This window comes from Lissotriton vulgaris, chromosome 11 (assembly GCF_964263255.1).
Source record: "Lissotriton vulgaris chromosome 11, aLisVul1.2, whole genome shotgun sequence".
Taxonomy (NCBI): Eukaryota; Metazoa; Chordata; class Amphibia; order Caudata; family Salamandridae; genus Lissotriton; species Lissotriton vulgaris.
In genome coordinates, this window is record NC_141699.1 from 450192158 (window position 1) to 450218788 (window position 26631).

A 26631-nucleotide genomic window follows, 5' to 3' on the forward strand; every position below is an offset into this window, starting at 1 on the left:
CTGGATTAAGCAGAAAGCTCTCACCCAGTCAAGAGATCAGGGCTAGATCCAACACCGTTTTTTAGCTCACTGCACCATCCCAGTTTCAGAACCTGGCTGTATGCAAATTAGTCTGTTCCTGTCCCAGTGCATGATGGGAACAGGGCAAACCAATGCTGAAATGCCAGAAACCGGTCCCCGGTAGCTTGTCTCCTTTCTGGTGAAGTATTGGCTTGGTAGTTTAATCTGCCCTGTTCCCATGATGCACTGGGCCAGGGACAGACTGATTTGCATATAGCCAGGTTCTGAGCTGGGATGGGGCAGTGAGATAAATAACGGTGATGGATCAAGCCCTGATCTTTGGACTGGGTAAGAGTGGTCTGTTTAACTCAGACACTCTGTTCATCACCACCCCCTTTTTGTAAATCGTTTATGGTTACTTTAGGGCATGAGTTATAGTTACTTAAGTTAACAATAACTGGGGATTTTCAGTAGTTTTGCTAGTTTAAAACTTTATATTTTAACAGATATTTTCAACTAACTAATACGTTCCCTTAATCTTTGTTTATTTTTCAGTGATTTTTTTTAAATGTAAAGTAAGATAATATTACCAATCCTAACTTTAATGTCACTTAAACCTTTTTTTGTGAATTTCCAAGTTTTTTAAAATGTAAAATAAGATGTCCATTGCATGCGCCCAACCAACCTCACGCATCCTGCCCCCCACTGCGCATGACATATAGCATAAATAAATATATATATAGCTGTGCTTTCATTTAGCCATTAGAGAAGAATGTTAGTCAATCTAGAGGCTTAGTTGAATGTTATAAATTAGGCAATAAGTACACTGTAGGGACTCTAGCCTATCATTTTAAAGATATCAATACTCTCTTCTATCAAATAATCCGCCTTTTTTCCATTCCCTTAGTGAGTCATAAAAATAAACAACCATTCTGTATAAGTCACATCGTAGCATTCTATCTCTCCCGGCTCTCTTAATGCTTCTTGTCTGTTTCGCACACTAGCCAAAAGGACAATGCTGCCACCTTTTTGTGACAATCTCTGTATCTTCACTTAATGGTTTCACAGTTGCCTTTTGATCTTTAGTTACATTTTTGTCCCCATATGAAGGGTTCCCATCCATTAATTCTAACAAATCATTTTTCAGTAACTCAAGGAAACGTCTAAATTATCATGTGGCATATTAAGTATGCATTTACGAAATGTTGTAAATTTGGGAATGCAGCAGAAACACCCAAAGCAACAGCCAGGTCACACCCCTTTCACGCAAAGTGATGCGTGAAAAGGGGCCGTATTTAAAAGGCCATGAAAAGCTATGAAGGGTGGCTTTGCGTGGCCTTGGAAACATGAGACAGCACACTGCTCTGCTGGTGCATCAAAAAAAGTGACGCACCGGCGGTGCAAGAGGCTTGTAAATACCCCCTGCTTCTAAAGCACTAGAGCTTCTCAATAGAAGCAATGGGCTAGTTTTGGAAACTGCAGCATACAGCAATTACTTGTAAAGCACATGCATAAGAGATGAGTCAGATTTAATTCGAAAAACTCCCCCTAATACCTGGAATGTAATATTTGTAATGTGTGGGTTTCTTATAATTTCTTTAAGCATGGATTCTAAAAAAAATCCAGTCAATTGCTTTATGGAAATTATTACTACCAAAGGAAACAGTTAAATCCGATTGTGCAGAGCAACTAATGAAAACGAAAAAAGGCCTCCTTCAGTTTCGTGCAGCTTTGAGAGTAGTAAGGCGTATTATCTCCACATTTTTTGATTAACTTTATTCCTCGAAGGTACAGAGGTCGGTAGGGAGTAGAAGCCTAGATGAATTTCAAATGTGAACCTAGGGAATATTTGCTCGATTGGAAAATGCAATACTATAGACCTCAAGAGGCTAACAGTACATAAGGACTGTGCAAACGGCCTGCGGTGATGGAGCTAACTTGACTGTGAGCATTTCTGCTTCCATTGTAATCGCAGAGTCCTTATCCCATTACACTTTTATAAGGTAGTTAAGAGAATGTTGCAGGTAATTGCTGAATATCTAGGATTGAAAATGTTGGAAACATGTAAAATGCAAATGGCTTGGCTTGGATTCAGAAAATGTCAAATCTTTTACTGATGGTGCCACCACACATACAAAACAGTGTATCAATGGAAATGTGGCTGAAATGCAGATGTAAGATTTTTAACTTTTCAGCAATATTTGTTTAATTCTATTTTATTAAAAACAATTTCCAACACTGAATCAACAGCAGAGGCGCATGTACTGCTGAGGAGAAATGCGTTTGAATATAATTGTTGGGAAGATTCTAATCTCTAATGCCAACTGATGAAGGGACATTATCGAGCAGTTTGAGGTAGTGGAAGGTCGACTGCAGAAAAAGGGTGTCACACCCAAAATGTAATTACAATTATCTATCTCTGGATATTGTTAACATTCACAATATTTCTAAAAGTTTTGAAATGTTATTTAAATACAGAAAGGCTTATTCTGATTGCCCTTCTCTTCGGAGTTACAGTCACCAGGACCATCAGTACCGCCAGGGATGGAGTTGTCATGTACTATGAGCGGGACTCTGAGGATCCTCTGTGAAACAAGTAATTAACTGGGGAAATCAGTAACTAAGGTCGTGATTCCCGTGGTTATTCTCCACTCCCCTTTGGCATTTCACCTGGAGACTGCACCTGCTTTTGTGAAACAAAAAAGATCCTCAGCATTACCGTGGTTCTTGCATTACAGAACGGGCAGTAACTTTCCTTGCCTGATCCCATTGGATTAAGGAGTCCACTCATATTAAAGACCTTAGGGACTTATTTACACCTTTGACCTAGTCTAAACATAGAAGCAACCTATATTTTCATCCCTTAAAGCCCCATCCTTGGCACAAATTAAGCACTCTGATTTTCCTTGATCATGAACCTGGAAAATAAGGAAAATAACAAGCACAAAACCTTCAAAAATATTGTTGCAGATGTTGATGAATTTCTTTAATTATATTATGTCATTTTATGTGGATTTGTACCCATTCAGGGTATCCTTGCACTGGGCAGGTGTAGGTACCTAGCCTCGTCACGAGCGGGGCTAGGTATTATTTGAAGAGCCAGGTCTTCAGCATCTTGTGGAACTCAAGAAGAAGGAGTAGTCTCTAATATGTAGTGGGAGGTTTTTCCATGCTTTAGGACCAATGTGTGAGAAGGCTCAACCTCCAGATCTGTTTCTGTGTATGTGTAGAATATGTGCAAGTAGGATTTCTGCTGAGTGGAGATGCCTGGATAGCAGCTGGAAGGAAATCCAAATGTTCAGGTGGGCCGGGTCTATATTGTGTAGTGCTTGGAATGGATGGGTGGTGAGTCTGACTACTGCGTTTGGGAATGTTTGAAGTTTTATGGTGAGCTGCTTGGTGATTTAAATGTAGATAAAGTTTCCATACAACCGCTTTCTGATGACAAAAGTGTTGTGACAGTTTTTCTAGTGTTGCTAAGGGAGGCATTTGAAGATCATCCTCAGGGTGTGGAAGAAGGATGTTGTTAAAGCTTTGACTTTTATAGACATGCCCATTTTGTAATCATTCACGATTCCAAAGATCCTCACGTGGGAGCTGGGAATGTTGGTCGAAGGTCAGCCAGCCACCAGCTGGAGTCTCATGTATTGGTGTCTCTTTTCGTAAGATCACTGGTGCTTAAGGAGCAGGTGCTAAATTCAGAAAATATCCAGTGCACACTTTATATACACCAGGGTGTTGTTGGTTTTGAATAGAAGTATTGAACCAGCCTACACAAGACACTTTCATTTTGATACACTGAATTAGTTCAGGATATTTGAGTAATAAATCCAAGTAGACGCTCAGTTCGCCCAACTGGAGCTAAATATGGAAGTGCAAGATACTAAAAGATTTTAAAATGTACGATGAATAGAATGGTTTACATGCATGAAAAATAATGCCGTTCATTTTATATAGTAACAGTTTTGTGTCAAAAATTTCTTATCTAAAAATTAACAAAATATTTTAAAAACAAAAAAATGAAGGCTAGGGATTGATATGTGCCCCCACCAAAGAATTGCAAAGACTCTACAGTAGGTGATTGTAAGGATTCAATCATACATGCCAATAGGAAATTGGGAGATTTTGAAAAGCAAATGATGGAATATATTTTCCCTATTGACTTCTATTGAAGCAGAGACAATTTCAGGTACCAGAAAGCTAAAATAAAGCATTTTTGGCTACACAAATAGGACTCTCCTGCCTGAATTGGAACTTTTGGCATGCATCCTCTGATCAAGAGGATACTTTCATAATTAAATGTTTAAATTCTAGACCTCTTCTGTAGACAGCAACAGCAACAGGGACAACTGGCACTAGTTCAGGAACTGATGTAGTTGCTGCTGGCAATGGTGGCACAGTTGAAAAAGCTCCGACCACTTCTGTAGGGGTATCAAGTGCACTTTTTGAGATGGTGATGACAGCTTTGCCTAGTACAAGCAGTGATACAAAGCCTGGTGACTAGATTCAAGCTGCTGCACCCATAAGGACAGTTGTGTAGAAGAGGATCCTAGAGAAATTAATATTGACATTTGAAAGACTGAATTTGGTGAAATGTTATGGGTAATCAGTGGTTTGTTCAGGCTGTTGACTTAAAATGTTGATGGAATTAAATATTTGATCAAAGAAGCCACCAGATGAGCAAATCAAGCACACAATAAACAAAAGGGTTAGCTGATGAATGTGAGGTTGACATCAATCAATCACATTTTTGTAGAGTGCGACTATTCACCCGTAAGGGCCCCAGGGTCCAGGGGGAGGTAACAGATCTGTTGAAGGCCCTATGTTTCAGTTAAATAGTCAGGTCTTGAGGTCCTTCCTCAATTGAGGCAGTGATGGTGATTGTCTGAAGTGGAGAGGCAGGGTGTTCAAGGTCTTTGCATCAAGGTAGATGAAGTAGCTTTTCCAGCCATGGTCTTGCAGATGCGTGGAACAGTGACCTGGGCCAGCTGAGTGGAGCGGAGGTTTCTGGTGGGTACGTGGAATGCGAGGAGGTGGTTAAGGTACGCAGGTCCTTCATCGTGTAGCGCTTTGTAACTGTGGATAAGCAGCTTGAAGGCGATTTTCTTTTGTGACTGGGAGGTAGTGGAGGTGTCACAGGTGACAGGCAATGTGGCTGCGTCAGGGGATGATGAGGATGAGCCTGGGGAGGCGTTCATAATGTTCTGAAGATTTTTAGGAGTTTCTTGGTTATGGCAGCATAGAGTATTTTGCTGTAGTCTAATCTGCTGTTTAAAAGCACGTGGGTGACCATCTTTCTGGACTCAGTGGGAAGGCTCTTGAAAGTCATCCTGAGTGTGCGTTGATGAAAAATGTGAAGAAAGTTACTTAATGGATTTAACTCACGGTAAAATAAGTAAAAAAGGGTTTGATTACTCTAAAGGCCCACATTAAAGATGTGAATGAAAAAACAAGCAACTTTATTGATGTAAAGAAATATTGAGAAAGATGGAAGAAAGGGATGGCCAGTAAAACGAAAATGAAATGGACTGAAGGTAGGTCAAGAGGTGTAGTAAGTGATTTGCAAGCTGGGAGAAGAACAGTTTTGGAGTCTCCTTTAATAGAAATTCAGGGATGAAATTTGGTACATACACAGGTTCACAAGCTGATTTGTATGCATTCGCTATTAATATCCTGAAATTGAACGAGGAAAGTGGTATGAAGAGGTACTCAGAATGACCAATATTTCCTAGATGTTATGAGCTGATTTAAATTTGCTGTATGAGTGTTGAACTTGGCCCTTAGGGCGGGTTCCCCCCTAATCTTTTTGCTTTTATTTGTGACCCTGTGTTAGTGATTTTTGGGTCTCTGCGCACTTTTCCCTGGGTCCCAGAGTGAAAGTGCGTGCGTGTAGTATGGCTGGCCTGCCCTCCCATAGGAATGCATGGGGAATGTGTGTGTCCCTGGTAGTTCCTGATGCGTGGGGAGTGCAGGCTCGAATTTAGTATGTGTAAACTCATGAGAGTGAATGCTGCGAGATGGTGTATGCGGCATGTATGTGTCTAGAAGGTAAGTGCTACTTCTGGACATTGAGATATGTATGCAGTGAGGGTGCTGGAGCGTGATTGGCTGGAGCTGGCTGGCATGCCAGGCTCCAGGAAGTCTGGATGGGTCTGCCCGGTGGTGAGTGGGAGATTAGCATGTTGATGGCTGGGGAGGAGTGTACCTGTGTCCTGAATGGGCTGGGCTTTTCCACACACAATGCTGGCTCCGCCCCCTGTGGTGCGACTGATGACCCAGGCCCTGCCAGTGAATAGAGAGGGTGGTTGAGGTAAACAGAGTACTTCAGAACCAGCTGCAACTGGTTTCTCCCCCACCCTGCACCTACAGACAAAGGATTTCAGTGTATAAAAATGGGGCTGTGTCCCCACTGAAACTGTTCTCTTCCAGGATCCTGAGGGGGGCTGTGGCTGCTGGAGTCCAGGAGGAACCGCCACTTGGGCTGCCTCCCTGCCTGGAGGGCCAGTGAGCTGGCCCCTGGCCCAGCCTTGCCCCCTGCCTACCTAAGAACCTTGCTGAAGGACTTTGCCTGGACTTTCCTGGCTTCCAGCGCCTGGAAGCGGTGTACTTTGACCCCTAGCGCCTGGGCGCGCTTTATTTTCTCCTAAAGTGCCTGGGAGCGCTGGTGATTACCTTTAGCGCTGGGGAGCGGAGCGTTTGTGCTTTTGTGGATTTGGAGCGCTCTGTTGCCCCTGCATTTTGCGTGGGGGAAAGCAGGTGCCCACCCTGCGTGTTGTTGCTTGTTTGCGGCTGCCCACGCCGCACCTGTGGCCGTTTTTATTGCCCCGAGCGAGTGCCTACCTCGCCTTATATTTAAAATACTGTTCTGCATGTGAAAATCACCGCCGCAGCCCCGGGGCCACGGAGAAGCCGAGGGAACCACCGCTGACGTCACCCGGGAGCCACGCTGCCATTGGTTCAGGCTGCGGGAGGCTCGCCGGGCGACCTGCGTGGTGATTGGCTGCCCAAGGATCTCTACACGAAGCAGGAAGCAGCGGGAGCCAACCCTGTGCTCCTGCACTGCCCGGAGTGCACACAGAGAGGTGCGGCCGCGCGTGGCGAAAGAGGCAGCGTCGTTGTACCCCCCCCCAGGCCCCCAGGAGCGAGGGAAAGCCCGGGGAGCGAGAGAGAGCACCCCGACCCAAGACGAGACCCGCCGCTGAGGGGAGGAGCCGCCGCCGTGCAAAGAGACGCACGGCTCAACAGCAGAAGTCCTGGTGAGTGGAGACCTTGGTTCTGAGAGGCACAGGGCCCCTCGCATTCCTCCTCGAGCGGCCCTGACTGGCAGTGGGCCGCTCCGACGAATCTCCCTAGTAGGGAGAGGGGGCAATTGTTCCTTCTGAGTCCCCCGAGCGGTACTCCAACGGGCCGCACCAGAGTATTTAGAGCCCCGAGAGGTTCAAGGCGTCCCAATTGGTTATCGAGTCCCGAGGCTCCAGAGGGGCATATTTGTTGAGCCCTGCGAGGCTCCCCCCATCAGTAGCTCGAGCCCAGAGAGAGGCTCCAGGACCCCACAGATAGTTTAGAGCCCCGAGAGGCTCTGGAGTGCCGCAGTGTTTGTGCAGAGCCCACGAGGCTCAAGAGGTGCATTTGGTTGTCTTGAGTCCAGGAGGGACTCCATCAATGGGCACATCTTTATTTCAGAGCCCGAGAGGCTCCAAAGCGCCACAGTTGTTCGCAGAGAGCCCAGAGAGGCTAAAGGGGCCCAGTCATTTGTTCAGAGCCTGCGAGGCTCCCATGTGCCCCCCCCCCCCCCATTTACACAGCTGCCCAGCACTTCGTGGGCAGCTGCCACGTTTAGGCCCCCTGACTTTGGACACAGGGCGTCCTATCCCTAGAGAGGCCAGTTGGCCTAGGGACTGCCACAGGTTGTGGCTCATGTGAGTTTTGCGCAATTGCTTGTGCTTGCACCTCTGAATGTGTTCTGAAGCATCATGTGTTTTTCCTTGCATACACCGCTGAATGTAGGTACTGCATCGTGTGTTTTCTTGGCATGCACCTTTGAATGTGTTTTGATACATCATGTGTTTTCTTTCCCTACACCGCTGAATGTTAATGCATCATGTGTACTGTTCCTATGCTTATAGCCCTAAATGTTGGTGATTCTTAGGTGGTTGTTTTTCTCCTAGTACAGGTGTTGCTAGTGAGGTCTTGGTTCCCTGCGCAATATTTTCCTAAGGTGGTTAGGGTTGCGTAGGAGGTACTTATGCTTTACCAGTAATTACTGGTTGTGTGCTAATTTGTGTTACATTTTCTATTTGGTTCTAAAACTATTCTATGTGCTAATTACTATTTCTAAAAAGTGATGATTCCTGACAGTGGTCCAGGTGGCCCTGTCTTGTAAATATCCCCCCTGTAAATTCTGCCCGTGCCTGTTGGCACATTGACAAATGTGTGTTCTTATCTAATGTGTTTTGATATAATACAAAGGCTATTTTTATATAACCTTGTGTAGAGTTCCCTTTGTGGTGGGCCTTGGGTGTTGTTGCTGGGTGCGCGCGCAAACACTTAACCTACATAGCCTCCAAGTTTAGCCTTGCTGCTCGCACCACGTTACCTAGAGGGTGAGTAGGGGTTATCTTGGTGTGTGACTCCCTTGCCCTGACGTGGAAGTGGTGGTCTCTGACTGACGTTAGCGCAAGCCTTGGCCAGCCAGAGATCCCGTTTCTAACATTGGTGGCAGGCGGTGAGGATCCGGATTTGTGTTTGCGTTGTACTGCAGTGGCAACAGGCCACACTACAAAGCTCTGCATTTTAGATAATTACATGTTGGGGATTATTGTCCTTTGAAGTTCTAGTATTTCTTTTTCCAAAGAGTGTCCAGTACATTTGTCCCCTGCCCTGCTCCCAGAGTTTGGTACCTGTGTCACGTGTGGTCAGGTTGAGAAATCAGGGGTGGTAAAAACTGCCTTACCTTTCCGAGGGGGGGTGTGCGTGGATGAATGGTGTGTTGCCTGGACAGATTAGTGTGAGTTCTCTTTAGTAGGGAGCTTGCTGAAATACTTTGAACCGTGTGCTCTTGCTTCAGCTCTGACAGTTAAGTCCCCTGTGTTGCACGTGTCTGTGAGCATCCTGTCAAGATGGAATCTCCTTTTAACCTCTGTGGTCTGTTTAAGTACAGTATGCATGAGTTGGTGCATTTTTGTGAGGAGAGAGACATCCCAGTGAATGAGTCAGACACCCAGTCCAAGCTTAGGGATAACCTGATCCTATGGCAGAAAAATGACTGGGAACGTGAGCACAGTGAGAGAGATAGGGCCCGGGCCGCACGCCATGAGGGTGGTGGGTCTGAGGGGAGCCCTGAAGAGTCTGAAGAGGAGGATGAGGATGACAGTGAATGGGCATCAGCAGATGGTGAGGACCCCCTAGATAGGGAGTCCATTGCTGGGTCCAGTGTCAGATGTAGCACCCCATCCCTTTCCCTGTCCCCAGAGGAGTGGGTGGATAGGAGAGAAGAGAGGGAGCACCAGCTGGCCATGGAGAAGCTCAGGTTAGAGCATGCCAGAGAGATGGCGGACCTGGGTGTGAATGAGCGGACTGCAGAGGCTGAGAGGGCCTTGGCCAGGGAGAAGATAGCCCTAGAGGGTAGGTTATCCCCTGACCGCAGTCATAGGTTTCTGGATTCCCCAGGGAGGGTTGGATCCAGTGGTGGCAGCAATAGAGAGTTTGGTGCGGGAAGTGCCATGCCCCGTTTCCAAAGAGTGGTACCTTGTTCCCGAGAGGACACATACAGGTTGAAGTTCAGGGGCAGTAGGAGACTGCCTCACCGGATTGGGCGGATTATGTGGATGATTGCCATGATGCACTGATTGATTGGTTAGAGGTTCATTGGGAACCTGATTTTGATGGACTGCTCAACCTGGTTATCAGAGAGCAGTTGCTCAATTGTTTTGTGCCAGAGTTGCGCAAACACCTGTCAAGAGGTGACTACGTGTGTCCTTGGGACATTGCAAAGGAAGCAGACCGCTGGGAAGGTGCCAGTGGTTCTGACACGTCATGGGTGAGTGAACCCGAGAGTAGTGGGTCAGGTATCTTCCAGACCAGTGTGGTGGAGGAGGCTCAGAGTAGCCCAGCTAGGTCCCAGTGTAGCGAGAAGGGTGTAGGGGCTCACGTCTTGTCTCAGTGGAGTAAGAGTGAGTGGGGGACTGAGTGTTCCCAGGTGCCCAAAACCCAGTCTCAGAACCTGGATGGTTTCTTGAGGGAACACCAGGTCAGGGACCTATGCTGTCCTGTTAGACCCCTTGAGGGGGATCTCCTAGTGTCTAGAGAACTTGGAGTATCTTTAAATAGTGTTCCAGTGGTTCTAGTGTCCAGCAGTGCCACTCCAGTTGGGGGGGCACATAAGTCAGAAGTGAGGAGTGAATGGGGGATGTGTTCCCTAGTGGGAGAACCAGTGGGTCAGGGACTACCCAGTTGGGCGAAGTTCCCGGTTAGTGACCAATGGTGACACCACTTCTGTTCAGGGGGATCTTCCCGCACTGTCAGGTGGACAGGGGACGGGAGATCTGCGCCAGACAGACAGTCACACAGTACATGAGTCATGTGTTAGCCTCAGGGGGACGGTGAGTGAGTCCCCAGAAGTCCTGGAGTGCCAGGCAATGATCCCACCTAGGGGTTTAGACCGAAGGTTGGGAGGCCAGGTTCAGGATTGGCCTGACCTGAAGGGTGGGACGCCTGTAACCAGAGTCCTAACCAGTGCTTCTTCCAGGGGTACCTCTCCAGTTGGGAGGGTGCAGAACTCTGGAAGGGGGTGCCGAGGGTGGGAGAGCCCGCCTCTGACCCCGGCACAACCTGAGGGGTTAAACCCTGGGTTGGAATGGCTTTCTAGGTGTACCCCTCGCAGGAGGTGGAGGAACCCTAGACGAAGAGGTAGGGGGAGGAGAGCCTTCCCTGAGACTCCTGGTCCGCCTGAGGTTGTAGACCCTAGGCTAGAGAACCAGTGGCAGTCTGGCCCTGTCTTGCAGACAGGAAGAGTGGAGAGTGGCTACTATGGGCCTGGGGTTACTACCCCCCACTTCGTGAGTAGGCAGGAACCAGTGGCACCTGGGTGGCCTAGGGCCTGGTCCTTGCTGCGGACAGCTGAGGAGTACCAGTGGGGTAGCCCAGTTGGTCCTTACAGTAGCTTTAGAAGGAACTCAAGGGGTTCACCGTGGCATAGAACAGGAGGGTGTCCCGGCAGTGGTGGGCCTGCGTCCGTGTTCTATTGCCCCAAGCAGGGAAGTCCATCACGGTGGTGATTGTTCTCCCCTGCGTTTTGGCTGGAAGGGGGTTGTGTTGGACTTGGCCCTTAGGGCGGGTTCCCCCCTATTCTTTTTGCTTTTATTTGTGACCCCGTGTTAGTGATTTTTGGGTCTCTGCGCACTTTTCCCTGGGTCCCAGAGTGAAAGTGCGTGCGTGTAGTATGGCTGGCCTGCCCTCCCATAGGTATGCATGGGGAATGTGTGTGTCCCTGGTAGTTCCTGATGCGTGGGGAGTGCAGGCTCGAATTTAGTATGTGTAAACTCGTGAGAGTGAATGCTGCGAGATGGTGTATGCGGCATGTATGTGTCTAGAAGGGAAGTGCTACTTCTGGACATTGAGATATGTGTGCAGTGAGGGTGCTGGAGCTTGATTGGCTGGAGCTGGCTGGCATGCCAAGCTCCAGGAAGTCTGGATGGGTCTGCCCGGTGGTGAGTGGGAGATTAGCATGTTGATGGCTGGGGAGGAGTGTACCTGTGTCCTGAATGGGCTGGGCTTTTCCCCACACAATGCTGGCTCCGCCCCCTGTGGTGCGACTGATGACCCAAGCCCTGCCAGTGAATAGAGAGGGTGGTTGAGGTAAACAGAGTACGTCAGAACCAGCTGCAACTGGTTTCTCCCCCACCCTGCACCTACAGTCAAAGGATTTCAGTGTATAAAAATGGGGCTGTGTCCCCACTGAAACTGTTCTCTTCCAGGATCCTGAGGGGGGCTGTGGCTGCTGGAGGCCAGGAGGACCCGCCACTTGGGCTGCCTCCCTGCCTGGAGGGCCAGTGAGCTGGCCCCTGGCCCAGCCTTGCCCCCTGCCTACCTAAGAACCTTGCTGAAGGACTTTGCCTGGACTTTGCTGGCTTCCAGCGCCTGGAAGCGCTGTACTTTGACCCCTAGCGCCTGGGAGCGCTTTATTTTCCCCTAAAGCACCTGGGAGCGCTGGTGATTACCTTTAGCGCTGGGGAGCGGAGCGTTTGTGCTTTTGTGGATTTGGAGCGCTCTGTTGCCCCGCATTTTGCGTGGGGGAAAGCAGGTGCCCACCCTGCGTGTTGTTGCTTGTTCGCGGCTGCCCACGCCGCACCTGTGGCCGTTTTTATTGCCCCGAGCGAGTGCCTACCTCGCCCTATATTTAAAATACTGTTCTGCCCGTGAAAATCACCGCCGCAGCCCCGGGGCCACGGAGAAGCCGAGGGAACCACCGCTGACGTCACCCGGGAGCCGCGCTGCCATTGGTTCAGGCTGCGGGAGGCTCGCCGGGCGACCTGCGTGGTGATTGGCTTCCCAAGGACCTCTACAGGAAGCAGCGGGAGCCAACCCTGTGCTCCTGCACTGCCCGGAGTGCACACAGAGATGTGCGGCCGCTCGTGGCGAAAGAGGCAGCGTCGTTGTACCCCCCCAGGCCCCCAGGAGCGAGGGAAAGCCCGGGGAGCGAGAGAGAGCACCACGACCCAAGACGAGACCCGCCGCTGAGGGGAGGAGCCGCCGCCGTGCAAAGAGACGCGCGGCTCAACAGCAGAAGTCCTGGTGAGTGGAGACCTGGGTTCTGGGAGGCGCAGGGCCCCTCGCATTCCTCCTCGAGCAGCCCCGACTGGCAGTGGGCCACTCCGACGAATCTCCCTAGTAGGGAGAGGGGGCAATTGTTCCTTCTGAGTCCCCTGAGCGGGACTCCAAACGGCCGCACCAGAGTATTTAGAGCCCCGAGAGGTTCAAGGCGTCCCAATTGGTTATCGAGCCCCGAGGCTCCAGAGGGGCATATTTGTTGAGCCCTGCGAGGCTCCCCGCATCAGTACCTCGAGCCCAGAGAGAGGCTCCAGGACCCCACAGAGGCTCTGGAATGCCGCAGTGTTTGTGCAGAGCCCACGAGGCTCAAGAGGTGCATTTGGTTGTCTTGAGTCCAGGAGGGACTCCATCAAGGGGCACATCTTTATTTCAGAGCCCGAGAGGCTCCAAAGCGCCACAGTTGTTCGCAGAGAGCCCAGAGAGGCTCAAGGGGGCCCAGTCATTTGTTCAGAGCCTGCGAGGCTCCCACGTGGCCCCCCCATTTACACAGCTGCCCAGCACTTCGTGGGCAGCTGCCACGTTTAGGCCCCCTGACTTTGGACACAGGGCGTCCTAGCCCTAGAGAGGCCAGTTGGCCTAGAGACTGCCACAGGTTGTGGCTCATGTGAGTTTTGCGCAATTGCTTGTGCTTGCACCTCTGAATGTGTTCTGAAGCATCATGTGTTTTTCCTTGCATACACCGCTGAATGTAGGTACTGCATCATGTGTTTTCTTGGCATGCACCTCTGAATGTGTTTTGATACATCATGTGTTTTCTTTCCCTGCACCGCTGAATGTTAATGCATCATGTGTAATGTTCCTATGCTTATACCCCTAAATGTTGGTGATTCTTAGGTGGTTGTTTTTCTCCTAGTACAGGTGTTGCTAGTGAGGTTTTGGTTCCCTGCGCAATATTTTCCTAAGGTGGTTAGGGTTGCGTAGGAGGTACTTATGCTTTACCAGTAATTACTGGTTGTGTGCTAATTTGTGCTACATGTTCTATTTGGTTCTAAAAGTATTCTATGTGCTAATTACTATTTCTAAAAAGTGATGATTCCTGACAGTGGTCCAGGTGGTCCTGTCTTGTAAATATCCCCCCTGTAAATTCTGCCCGTGCCTGTTGGCACATTGAAAAATGTGTGTTCTTATCTAATGTGTTTTGATATAATACAAAGGCTATTTTTATATAACCTTGTGTGGAGTTCCCTCTGTGGTAGGCCTTGAGTGTTGTTGCTGGGTGCGCGCGCAAACACTTAACCTACATAGCCTCCAAGTTTAGCCTTGCTTCTCGCGCCACGTTACCTAGAGGGTGAGTAGGGGTTATCTTGGTGTGTGACTCCCTTGCCCTGACGTGGAAGTGGTGGTCTCTGACTGACGTTGGCGCAAGCCTTGGCCAGCCAGAGATCCCGTTTCTAACAATGAGATTATGGTTCCAAGTGACCTATGAACAGAGTCTAAGTCTGTGTTTGGATTGCCAATACTGGAACCAGCTAGGGTGCCTCCTAATAATGCTGCTGCTAGTGAGGTCTGGAAAAGGAAAAAGGGAACCATACTCATGGGGAGCCTGAGTATGCAAGCTAGCAAGGGAACAATGGCTCCTGTTGAGTAATATGTGATAGTATGATAGAGAAATGCACAATGGCAATACACAGGATCAAGGTAATGTCAGAAAGGAAAACTAACCATATACATCAAGACTGAAGTTGATTTATGAAAAAGTTTATATACGAAATAAGGAAGTAAAACAATACATACAAAAGGATACAAGGTGAAAAATATTCTGTCCAACAGCTAAATAGTAAACAATAGTGTCTGGTGTCCCAGTGAAAAAACTATTGAACCTAAGCAAAGGAGTGACAATTGAGGGGACATATGTACAAGGTTTAAATTTTTACAACATTTCAACGACATGCGAAATATAACACTGTAGTCTACAATACTCTATCCAATCGTAGGTACTGTGTTTATAGTTTGCCCTTCTGAACTGTCAATGGCGTTTCAACCCAATTTGGATATTGGGTCTCCTTAGGACCAAGCAATGGTGGAACACCTACAAGGAAATAGGAGGATACTATCAGTGTGTGGCAAATGCGGGATACTACCGACTTGTCAGCATCAGGTCTGCATGTCAAAATACCTGAAGGAGGGCCTGTGCTTCAAGGTGTTAGGAGTGGCATTGTGAATAATAGCGAAAAAAGAGAACTGCCGGGTGCTGTAAAATAATGGCAAACTTACATGGTATTTAGTAGAGGCAAACAAGTGAGCATGGTGGGTCGGGTATAGAGGAAACATGAAAGAGGGTACAAGTTACCCCATGGGAGGGTAAGGAAGGACAGGTTGGAGAGTGGGAGAAGCCGGCAAGAACCTCATAAGGATGTTAAGCACTGCGGTAGCACAGTAGATGATATGTAGGGCTCTCTAGGGGAGGAAAATTGTATTCGTGGAATGGGGTGTTTTAAGAAACAACTTGCTGTGATGGTAAAAAACAAGCATGCTTACCGGTGTGCGAGGATTAGCGCTCTGTGTACAAGAGGTGGTGATGGTCTGATGGTATGAATTTTGGCTGGCCTTGTAATGGCTTAGTATAATCTGAGGCGCAGTACGTGCTGTGGAAAATTAAAAATGGACGCTTTTGTAAAACGAAGGTAGATGCGTGTGTAACAACATCTAAATGTTGCACACTTCTGTGAACTGTACCTGTATAAGCAGTAGAAGCACACCGTAGTCCCCTGCAGTGCCGGTAGAACAAGTGCGCTAGCATTTATCTTTCTGGTACAATGACAGCGAGTAGCGGAATGAATGCCTATAGATAAGGGGAAAGTTCCCGCCTGGTGAACAGCTGCTAGACCAAGCTGTGTGGACTATGGCATCGATCCAATTAGTGGATCTATAGTGAATAATAGATATCGGCAACAGACTATCCTACGTCTGTTTCATCCACGTGTCAAGTGCATAATCAAGAATACGCGGAATTAGCATTTCGATCAATGAGGGTGCTGCGAAGCGGGATGTTAGCGAAAATGCTGGAGTGTCTGAACATTAAAAGGTGCGTGACACTTAAGTGTTGTGGGGATTCACCTGTGCCTCCGAGTGTGGATTATGGATGCACATCTAAATTTGGTGTGCTCCTTTGGAAAATGTCGCTGGTCTGCACCTGTTATTTCCTCAGTGACTGGCATATCGGGTATATAAAAGGGTGTATAGGAGAACCAACTAGTGCATGGAACTCCTTGTGTACAGATTGACTAACACTGTTACACATCATGCCCAATAAATATATGGTTAATAAGGTTTACAAACATATGCGCTGTTAGCCAAAGGAACATTGCTGTAGACAATTGGCTATATTGGCTTTTGGCGTACATGTTAATGGAATACATGTGCATATCCTTGTGGGTTTGCTAGGTGCGGAATGAAACCAAGCATACAAATGCATTACCAGAAATCTTCACAAAGGGACATTGCTGTAGATAAATGGCTACATTGCTTTTGACGTACATGTGAGTGAAATACATGTGCATACCCTTGCAGGTTTTGCTTGGTATGGAATGAAAACAAACATTGTTGTTTGTCAACTGCAACACTAAAAACGTATACTGTATAACATGCCCCTGTGGATTGCCCTATATCAGGCAGACCCAGCAACCAGTAAAGGCAAGAATAGGACAACACCGCAGCAGAATCAGGAATTCAGTACCCAATGCTCCCTTGGTCAACATTTCTCTGAGAAACATCACACAGCAGATGACGTTAAGTGGCAAGTAATAGACACGGTACTGTCTCCACCCAGGGGAGGAGATCTCGCTCAAATTTTGCAATGGCTGGAATGTCGCTGTATTGAACAAACCAACTCTATCACCCACGGGCTGAACTCTGCTGAAGAATGGTGTGGATTTGTCATCACGCTCAGTGTGTAGTGGTGTACTAACTCCTTGAGTTGCCCTCAATAAGATAGACCATGTCCTACTCTCAGGTTACATGTCCCCCTAATATTATTATGGTTCTAAACCAATCCCTGCTGTGCCTTTGCCAATACACACTCAGCAACAGCCACATTCTGAGGTATGATCACACACACCATTCACGGATTCTCAATAAACACAGTGTTGATGGTCCTCTGGGCGTTGACCTCCAATCTCACTATGAATGTACAAAATTGTTTCATGCTTGGTTATTGATGTGAATTTCTAGGTGCGCAAATTTCTGATAATTCATTTGTATATTTGGTTTAATACTGCACCAAGCAAACCCGCAAGGGTATGCACATGTATTTCATTCACATGTACGTCAAAAGCCAATGTAGTCATTTATCTACAGCAATGTTCCTTTGTTTACATTTCTGGTAATGTATTTGTATGTTTGGTTTCATGCCGCACCAAGCAAAACAAACAAGGGTCTGCACTTGTATTCCATTCACATGTACGCCAAAAGGCAATATAGCCAATTACTACAGCAAAAATGCTTTGGCTAACAGCACACATGTTTGTACACATTATTAACCATATATGTATTGGGCATGATGTGCAACAGTTTTAGTCAATCTGTACACAAGGAGTTCCATACACTAGTTGGTTCTCCTATACACCCTTATGTATATCTGATATGCCAGTCACTGAGGAAATAACAGGTGCACAGCAGCAACATTCTCCAAAGGAATAAACCAAACTTAGATGTGCGTCCATCATCCAAACTCAGAAACACAGGTGAATCGCTGCGAGGCTTAAGTGTTACACACCTTTTAATGTTCAAGCACGCAGACGTTCCATCATTTCCACTAACATCCCGCTTCGCGCCACCCTCATTGATCGACATGCTAATTCCACATACTCTTGACTATGCATATAACATGTGGCATGATCAACCTGAAACAGACGTAGGATAGTCTGTTGCCGATGTCTAATATTGACTGCGGATCCACCGATTGGATCAATGCCATAGCACACACAGCTTGGTCTAGCAGCTGTTCTCTAGGCGGGAACTTTCCCCTTATCTACAGCCATTCATTCCGCTACTCGCTGTCATCGTACCAGACAGATAAAGGCTAGCGCACTTGTTCTACCGGCACTGCAGGGGACTAGGGGATGCTTCTACTGCTTATCCAGGTACAGTTCACAGAAGTGTGCAACATTTAGACGTTGTTACATTCGCATCCACCTTCGTTTTACTAAAGCGTTCGTTTCTAATTTTCAGCAGCACACACTGCGCCTCGGATTATACTAAGCCATTACCAGGCCAGCCGAAATTCATACCATCAAACTATCACCACCTCTCATACACGAAGCGCTAATCATCGCACACCAGTAAGTATCCTTGCTTTGTACCATCACAGCAAGTTGTTTCTTCAACCACCCCATTCCACTAACACAATTTTTCTCCCCCACAGACCCCTACGTATCACCTACTGCGCTACCGCAGAGCCTAACATCCTGCTGAGTTTCTTGCAAGCTTCTCCCACACTCCAGACTGTCCTCCATTACCCTCACATAGGGTAAGTTGTACCCTCTTTCATATTTCCTCTATACCTGACCCACCATGTGCATGCATGTTTGCCTCTACTAAATACCATGTAATTTTGCCATTATTTTCAGAGCACCCGGCCGGGTTACCTGTGAGTTCTCTTTTTTCACAATTTTCGCTGTGCCACTCCTTCTACAACCTTGAAGCACAGGCCCTCCTTCAGTTATTTTGACATGCAGACCTGATGCTGACATGCCAGTAGTATCCTACATACACCACACACTGATAGTATCCTCCTATTTCCTTGAAGGTGTCCCACCATTGCAAGGTCCTGAGGAGACCCTATATCCAAACTGGGTTAAAACACCGTCAACAGTTCAGAAAGGTGAACCATAAACACAGTACCTTTGATTGGATAGATTACTGTAGACCACAGTGTTATATTTCGCATGGTCGCCAAAATGTTCTAAAAATTGAAACCTTGTACATATGTCACCTCAATTGTCACTCCTTTGCTTAGGTTCAATTGTTTTTTCACTTGGACACCAGCAGCAGTCCGTCATGACGCGTTTGGCCTCTTCCGTATATATATATATATATATATATATATATATATATATATATATATATATATATATATATATATATATATATATATATATATATATACACGAGAGACGCACAGTGGAAGGAATAATAAACCAACAGTACTGGCATTCTGAAGCCTACTGAAGGCTAAGAATATTATTTTAATGAACTCAAGAAGGACACAGAACATACTTAAGGACATCAATGAAACCTACTAAATGTAACACGCACTACAACTCCCATAATTCACTAATTACTTGGAGGCCCACCTGAAGATAATTAGCTATTAGGAGGCAGAGGAGAAAATAGGCATGGCTGTATGTCTGTGAATGAAGAGTGAAGCCTATGAATAAGGAGAAGGAGCTCTGAAACGCATCTGGCAAGGGAATGTGCCAGAATGCTAGCGCTGGTTGTTTTCAATAAATTCTAAATGGAACTTCCTTTGTCAAGTGAATCTTCGCTGTAGGGCACTTTTTTTAAAATATATATGTATGCATAATATATTACCTACCGCCAGTCACCAGTAGTTAATATTAGTTAGGACCTAGTTTCAATAGGATTTTTTTTTTTGACTTGCCTATAACTTTGGAGTTGTGTGACCAATCTGCTTGAAATGTTCAAAGTATCAAAGTATTTTCTGTGTGTCATGGAAAGTTTGGGGGTTATCTGTGTTGTAGGGACCGTGAAATAGGGGTTTAAAATAAGAGTGCGTTTGTAATGTTAATTCCCTTAGGAAAGCATTGTTGAACCTACAGCCTGAACCACTTGCTGTAATTACACCAAACTTTGCAGAAAGGTAGATGTTGTTACACAGATTGCGCTTTTTGTTATACGGTGCAAATCAGTTCAGTAATTTTAGAGAAATGTAAGGCTAATAATATAGTGATATCTCTGCCGTGGATATTTCATGATTAATCGCTACTGTGCATGCTAACAGGAATGCTGTGATTGGCGGGAGGCATCTTGAACAGATAATTGGGGCCGCCATTTATCTATAAGGAAACGTTCCTGGGGCTAAAATGTTCTGTGAAACCAAGCATAAGGGGTCAGGGTCAAGGTACTCTGACTCCATGTTCCAGACATGGAAGTGTTAGTGACACAAGTTATGTGTCCAAAATTGATTTGTTTTATCACCTGCAATATTGGCGACAACAACGCGATAACCAGTGCAGCTTCCCATGTACTGTCGCTATGACGTCACGAATATCACAGGGACACAAATATTGATGAAAACATAAAAAATATATCACTAATACACATTTTATTATATTGAGGCTCTAATAAATGTGTTTAGTTAGATAGTGATGTATCTAGTGTAATGGATAGAATTAATTATATAGTTCAATTTTTAATGAACTGGTGGCCATTGAATTCCTGCTTTTGCTTTCTGCTTTTGCGCCATATCCGCGGGTATTGAGATTATAGGTGTCATAGCGATCTCCAGCCTCACAGCAGAAACGGAAAATAGTTTTGGGAGATGGTTGTTTCAAAAATACACTAGAACAACATGAGCTTGTGGTGTACAGTAATAAATCCCTAGTGTTTGTCTGCATATGTGTGCTTTTCACTTTATAGAAAAAGGACGATTGTCACTGGTAACATATTTGTGACGATCATGATGTCGTCACGAAGATGCCCAAAAAGAAAAAGGATCTTAATAAAGAAGATTAACCATATTGCAGGTACTAGGTGGCTCTGACAAGAGCCTTTGCGTTGATTGTGTGTACATGACAGTTACACATAAGATCAGATGCAGAGTTTCAGGTTATTTAGAAATACCCTGTTGCCTTCTTCTGTAAAGTGCACTCTATCATTTCTATGAATTCCATGCTTGTCAAAACGCAGACTGTTATTATAGATACAGCCCACATGATGGTCTCTAAGGAATGCAGAAACAGTTTTATTAACATGTTTCAAGACTTTGCAAAGAACAGGATCTGGGTTTGAGTGTAGGACAGGAAGAATTGGCGCTCTAGCAAGTACGATTAGAAGTCAAATTCACAAGAGTTAAGCGGTGCAAACAGGTCAGGGGGACAAATCCAAACAGATCAGCCCCTGAAAAGGCAGAGGTACAAATCCTCTACCCAAACAAATAAAACATAGGTCCTGTGCACACATCAAGGGTGGTAGGTTCTCATGTGAAAACCAAAAGTTCAGGTAAAGTTCATGTGTTAGCGAAAATGAGACTTGAGATCCAATGATTTCTGAAGAAAGATTTATAGTTCAATCTTGATCAGTATATTCATGAATATAAGCAGACACGTGTTTCGTCACATCGTGCCAAATCTTTACCTGAACTTTTGGTTTTCACATGAGAACCAACCACAGGACCTATGTTTTATATGTTTCCAGACTTTGTCAACCTGTGGACAGAATTGATTTGACCACTTCCACTTCCACTTCCACTTCTTTGGCATGTATTAGCATACACCAAGACAGTGTGAGGGAAGAGCGACATCAGTTCTTCTAAGGTATCTTTCAATAGGATTTGCAGCCATACCCCAGTCAATGTGCCTAGGTCATTGCCAGCGCAGTGAACAATTATGAGGTGAGGAGCTCTGCAATCCACAAAGGTTTTACCCAAAGCCAGCAACTGATGAAACTTTAACTCTCACTGGCCAAACCAACTAATCTGCAAAACTGTCTAACCCAAGTCCTTACCAATACATCTCTTGTTTGCAGCCTCTTTAGCTCAATGGACACATCTGTGGCCAACAATCCACAACATTTTGAAGTGAAGGAGCATTAGAAGTCAAGAGAAGGCTGGACATGAATGAGGCAGTTTTCTAAATGAAAAGCAGTTAAAATAGATATGTTTTCTTTCTTTAAAAAAAATATTTAATTGAATTCTGTCAGTAAGTAAGTGAATAAAATTAGGTAGGACGTTGGATGCATCAGTAACAAGTCCTAATATTGGTTGTTATTTAAAATAAGGACTTTGAAACAGCCATGATTATGCTTCTGAATCTGTGCAGTAAACCACAACTGCTGGATCTCATTTGGATGTAACATGTTCCTTCTAGAATGTACTGTGAACTAGTTCCACTGGGTTGCTAGATACACTGAGCTAAAATTGTATCGGAGAAGGGTGTTTAAGAGAGAGAATTTTTTTATGTTGAGGAGTTAAGACATAATTTAAGTAAAGATAAACTTTCATTTCCAATTGAGCACTATGTAATAAACTGTTGTGCAGTATCTAAATTAAACAAAACTGAAGCTAAATATAGGTTTGGACTCCTGGCCTTTTTTACAAATACTCAGTGAGCATTGCAAAACACCACCTGAAGACATGGAGACAGGAATCTCGTTTTGAAAGAAATGGAAAGTTTTAACAGATGCTAACTATTCACAAGTACATATAGAATAGTCTAAAATGAAAGGCATTATTTAATTTGCTTTCTTTCACATGATCATAGAGTAGAGAGTTGAAGAGGTTGACATTTTATGGTTACTTTGTATGAAAGTGGTGCCCCATTCTTGTGCTTTGCTTTACAAACCCTCACTGTGTCAAAACTGTTTAAAAAAGAGCCTAAGCAACAATATAATTCACAAACTCAATTCACGGTATGTAAATAACTTTTTAGTTATTAAAAAAAATACATTAGAAATGAAGATGTATATGGGAGTTTGATAAAAAAAGAGTATCACAGTGATATGAAAACAATATGAGATGAACTGTATCAATCAGAGGGTATGTGTTTTAAGATGTTAGTAAGAAATGTTTTGGGAATTAAGGGTTGCTTCTTGTATTGAAGGTACTCACTAGTGTCAGTCTTTCAGTCTGACTTTTTGGAACAACCGGTTCAAGGAGCGTTTGGCTGCGGGTCATTTTTAGACGTTACTATACTCTGTAAATAGTCCCTTACAGTTATGGGGTTCTTTCCAAACTGGTGATCGAGATAGATTTTGTGTACATGAGTGTCCCCTTTTTGTTCTGGTAGCACCCATATATCTTATAACGCAAGCTAGCCATTATGGCAGAAGTAAGAGGTTTAGTCTATGACGACTCTGTGTACCAGTCCATACTAGACAGTATGCCAAGTATGCTTGAGTCAGTGCCAGCAACCACTAGTGCTTCAGGAGATGACTGGACTAAGATCCTAGTCCTGAAGAATTGAATTTGAATTTAAAATACTTGTAGAGCGCAGCGTTCACCAGACGGTTTCTTGGCGCTATGAAGGCAAAATTAGCAGAGGAGAGGCAATAGATACTGGTACAGTAGAGGGAGAAATGAAGACAGATTACTACGAAAAAGCCTGATTGAATAAGAAGGTTTTGAGGCCTTTACGGAAGAGGGAGTAGTGTTTGGCCGACTGCAGATGGTCGGGAAGGGAGTTCCAAAAGGTGGGTGCCAGGAATGAGAAGTTGGCCCCTCCCCACTTTTTTCGCTTGTAGCGGGGTACCTGCAGAAGAGATTGAGAGGATGAGCGAAGCTCTCTGGCAGGGACATATTCCCTTAAAGGGACACTTTCCTGAAGAAGTCACATTCCTGGACTATGGTACACAGGATAGCAATGGCCGAATATTTGAGGGCCAGCTGTGCACCTCCAGGCTTAATTGTTGCCAATGCACCACTCCTGTTTTTGCAGCATAAGGCCTTTCTGAAATATTGGTCCTTGATAGCCTGGAGGTGTACTAGAGACTGGCTGATTCTGATTATCAGCACTGCGAAAAGAATAGCGGACACCATTCTAGTGGAGATACTTGTCCTGGAAGCTTCGATTAGAGCCACAGTCACAAGTACACTCTTTAAAAAACAACAGGACGAACCTAACAAAAATACTAATTAGTTCAAGGATATAATCCTACAGACTAAGACATCCCTGACCCAGTCCTGAGGCGGAAGCCGGGAGCTGGAGGTACGCATCAAACCTTGGCAAAATCCTTGTTTTTAAAATTGTGTGGTGTCACCTGTTTACTTGATTTGTGATCCTTACTGTACCCTCCACAACAGTAAAAGCCTCTTGAAGCACACAGCGGTGCATACGCTGTAGCGCTATTCACTTTGCTAAAGCGGCCGCCATTAGACCAGGCGCGCTCGCCGACCACGCCCACTAGAGGCCACACCCCCTCCACCTAGAAATGTGCTTGCACAGGACGCGCAGCGGGAGCGCCGTTTGCGCACCGAAGGCGCGCCTAAGGCAAGTCGGTCTGCGCCCGTCCGCGCCAAGACCGCGCCAGGCGCAGGAACCCCTGCCCAAATTCCTCTTACCATCAGGTACGCTCCCAACGACCTCCGCCAACTTCGAGACAGATCCTGCGGCCCTTGCAAGCTTGATCTATCTAAAGTATTCGGTTCCACCAGCTGTTACAAATGTCGCTGGACACTCAACTTCGTCACCGAGCAGCCAACCTCCCCCAATATCCTGCGACCTCTCTTTACAGGTGGTCTGATAAACGCCAGGTCGATGTGTAAACACAGTCAGGATATTCACGACCTCATCATTGACCATGACCTGGATTGTCTCATGATCACTGAGACCTGGCTCACTGAAGACAGTAACCCAGACATAGCCATTGCCCTCCCCCCGGGCTACTCCTTCCACAGACAGGATAGACAGAAAGGTAGAGGAGGAGGTGTTGCATTTATACTAAGGAACACCTTTAGCTGCCACACCTTCTGCCTCGACCCCCTCACTGATGCAGAGGGACTAGGTTTCTCCATCAAACTCAGTCAAACTCTCTCCTTCTCCGGTGGCTTGATCTACCGCCCACCAGGCAATGCCGCTAAATTCCTTGACTCCCTAAATGATGCTCTCGGACACTTCCTACTCCGTTACCCACATTTTACCCTCCTGGGTGACTTTAACCTGCACCTCGAGACCTCAGTCGACTCCCTCACCAGAAACTTCCTGCAGACATTGGATATCTTCAATCTACAACAAAGCGTCAAGCTGCCTACTCATTCCCTTGGCCATACCTTGGATGGGGTCTGTTCCAATTTCCCGTCCATCTCCACCTTGTCCCCCATTCCCCAGATTTGGACTGATCACTGTCTGATCCCCTTCCATATATCCAGCTGTCACCCTCCTACCTGCAAAAAACGCACTCGCCAACACATTCACTCCATTAATTGGAAAACTGTCCAGAAAAATCTAATTCTTCATCCCTTTTCCCCCACCAATGCCCCCTCTCCCTCTGGTAACATCGATAAAGATGCAGTTTGTCTCAACAACTGGCTCTCTCAAGAATTTTCAAAACGATGCCCTCCCAATAATCAAGAGAGTACTCTAAAGAAATCGAAAATCAAAGCCCCCTGGTACACGCCTGACCTAACAGCCGCACACCTACTCTGCAGGAAAGCGGAACGTAAATGGCGCAGAACCTACGATAATGGCGATCGCAGTAATTACATTCTACAGAGGAAAAATTATCTCTCAACCATTAAATCAGCTAAAAGAACTTACTATGTAAACGCCATTAAGGATGCCAGTCAAAAGCAAAAAACCCTTTTTTCCATAGTCAAATCCTTCACCAAACCAAAAGCTCTTCAACCAGAAATCCCCCCTTCTCAAGAGCTATGTGATAAGATTTCCGACTACTTCGATGACAAAATCACCTCCATCCATAAAAACTTCCCCCCTCCCCCCCCTGTTCACTCAATTTCGGATCTGGACCAATCACGCCCGATTGCTAACAGTCTCAAAAACTTTACCCCGGTGACTCTGACTCAGACCAGAGAAGCGATCCTTTCATGCAAATCTGGCTCCCCTATTGACCCTTGTCCCCCAAAGATCCTCCACCTCATCATTGATGAAGTTAACCCCATCATTAATGAAATAGTCAACCTCTCCCTCAAAACTGGCTCTGTTCCCCTCTCTTGGAAAAAAGGTGTGGTTAAGCCTCTCATGAAAAAGGCGACTAAACCCCCTTCGGATTTGACCAACCTCCGTCCCATCACCCTGCTACCTGCGCTGGGTAAAATAACTGAACAGTTAGTCCACAAGGAGCTCAAGACCTTTCTTGATACCCATAACCTACTTCACCCCAAACAATCCGGGTTCCGGTCTAAACATTCTACCGAAACCACCCTGATCGAACTGACCGATACCATCAAAATCCTTCAAGATCAAAGGAAGAAGGCCATTCTGATCCTTCTTGACCTCACGGCAGCATTCGATACTATTTCCCACCCCATTCTGATTAATAGACTCATGGACATCGGCGTTACCAACTCTGCCCTATCCTGGATTAGTTCTTTCCTCAGCGATAGGTTTCAAACTGTCTCACTTGGCCCTTTCCAATCTAATGAGAAAAAGGTGTCCTGTGGAGTTCCCCAGGGCTCCATTCTAAGTCCCCTCCTCTTCAATATCTATCTCATCCCTCTGCTTACCCTTATAGAATCGTTCGGCATAACCGTCACTTCTTATGCCGACGATACTCAGTTTATCATCCCTCTTGACGACAATTCCAACACGGCAGAACTCAATCTGAAACACTGCCTTACAGCAGTCTTTCAATGGATGGACGCTAACCACCTCCGCTGCAAATCGAATAAAACCGAGATCTTGCCCATTGGAAAGAATGCCTCTTTCTGCCCTGCCCTGTGGTGGCCTGACAATTCTGCTGCCCCACCTCAGACTGTTTCATCGGCCAGAAACCTCGGGGTTATTTTTGATTCCGAACTCTCCTTCGATCTCCACGTCTCGACCGTAGCAGGAAAATGCTTCGGCATAATTAAGTCCCTGAGAAAGTTCTTTGACTTCCTCCCGCTTGACTCCAGAAAGACTATTGCGGTAGCCCTTATACTCTCTCGAGTAGACTATTGTAATGGCCTTC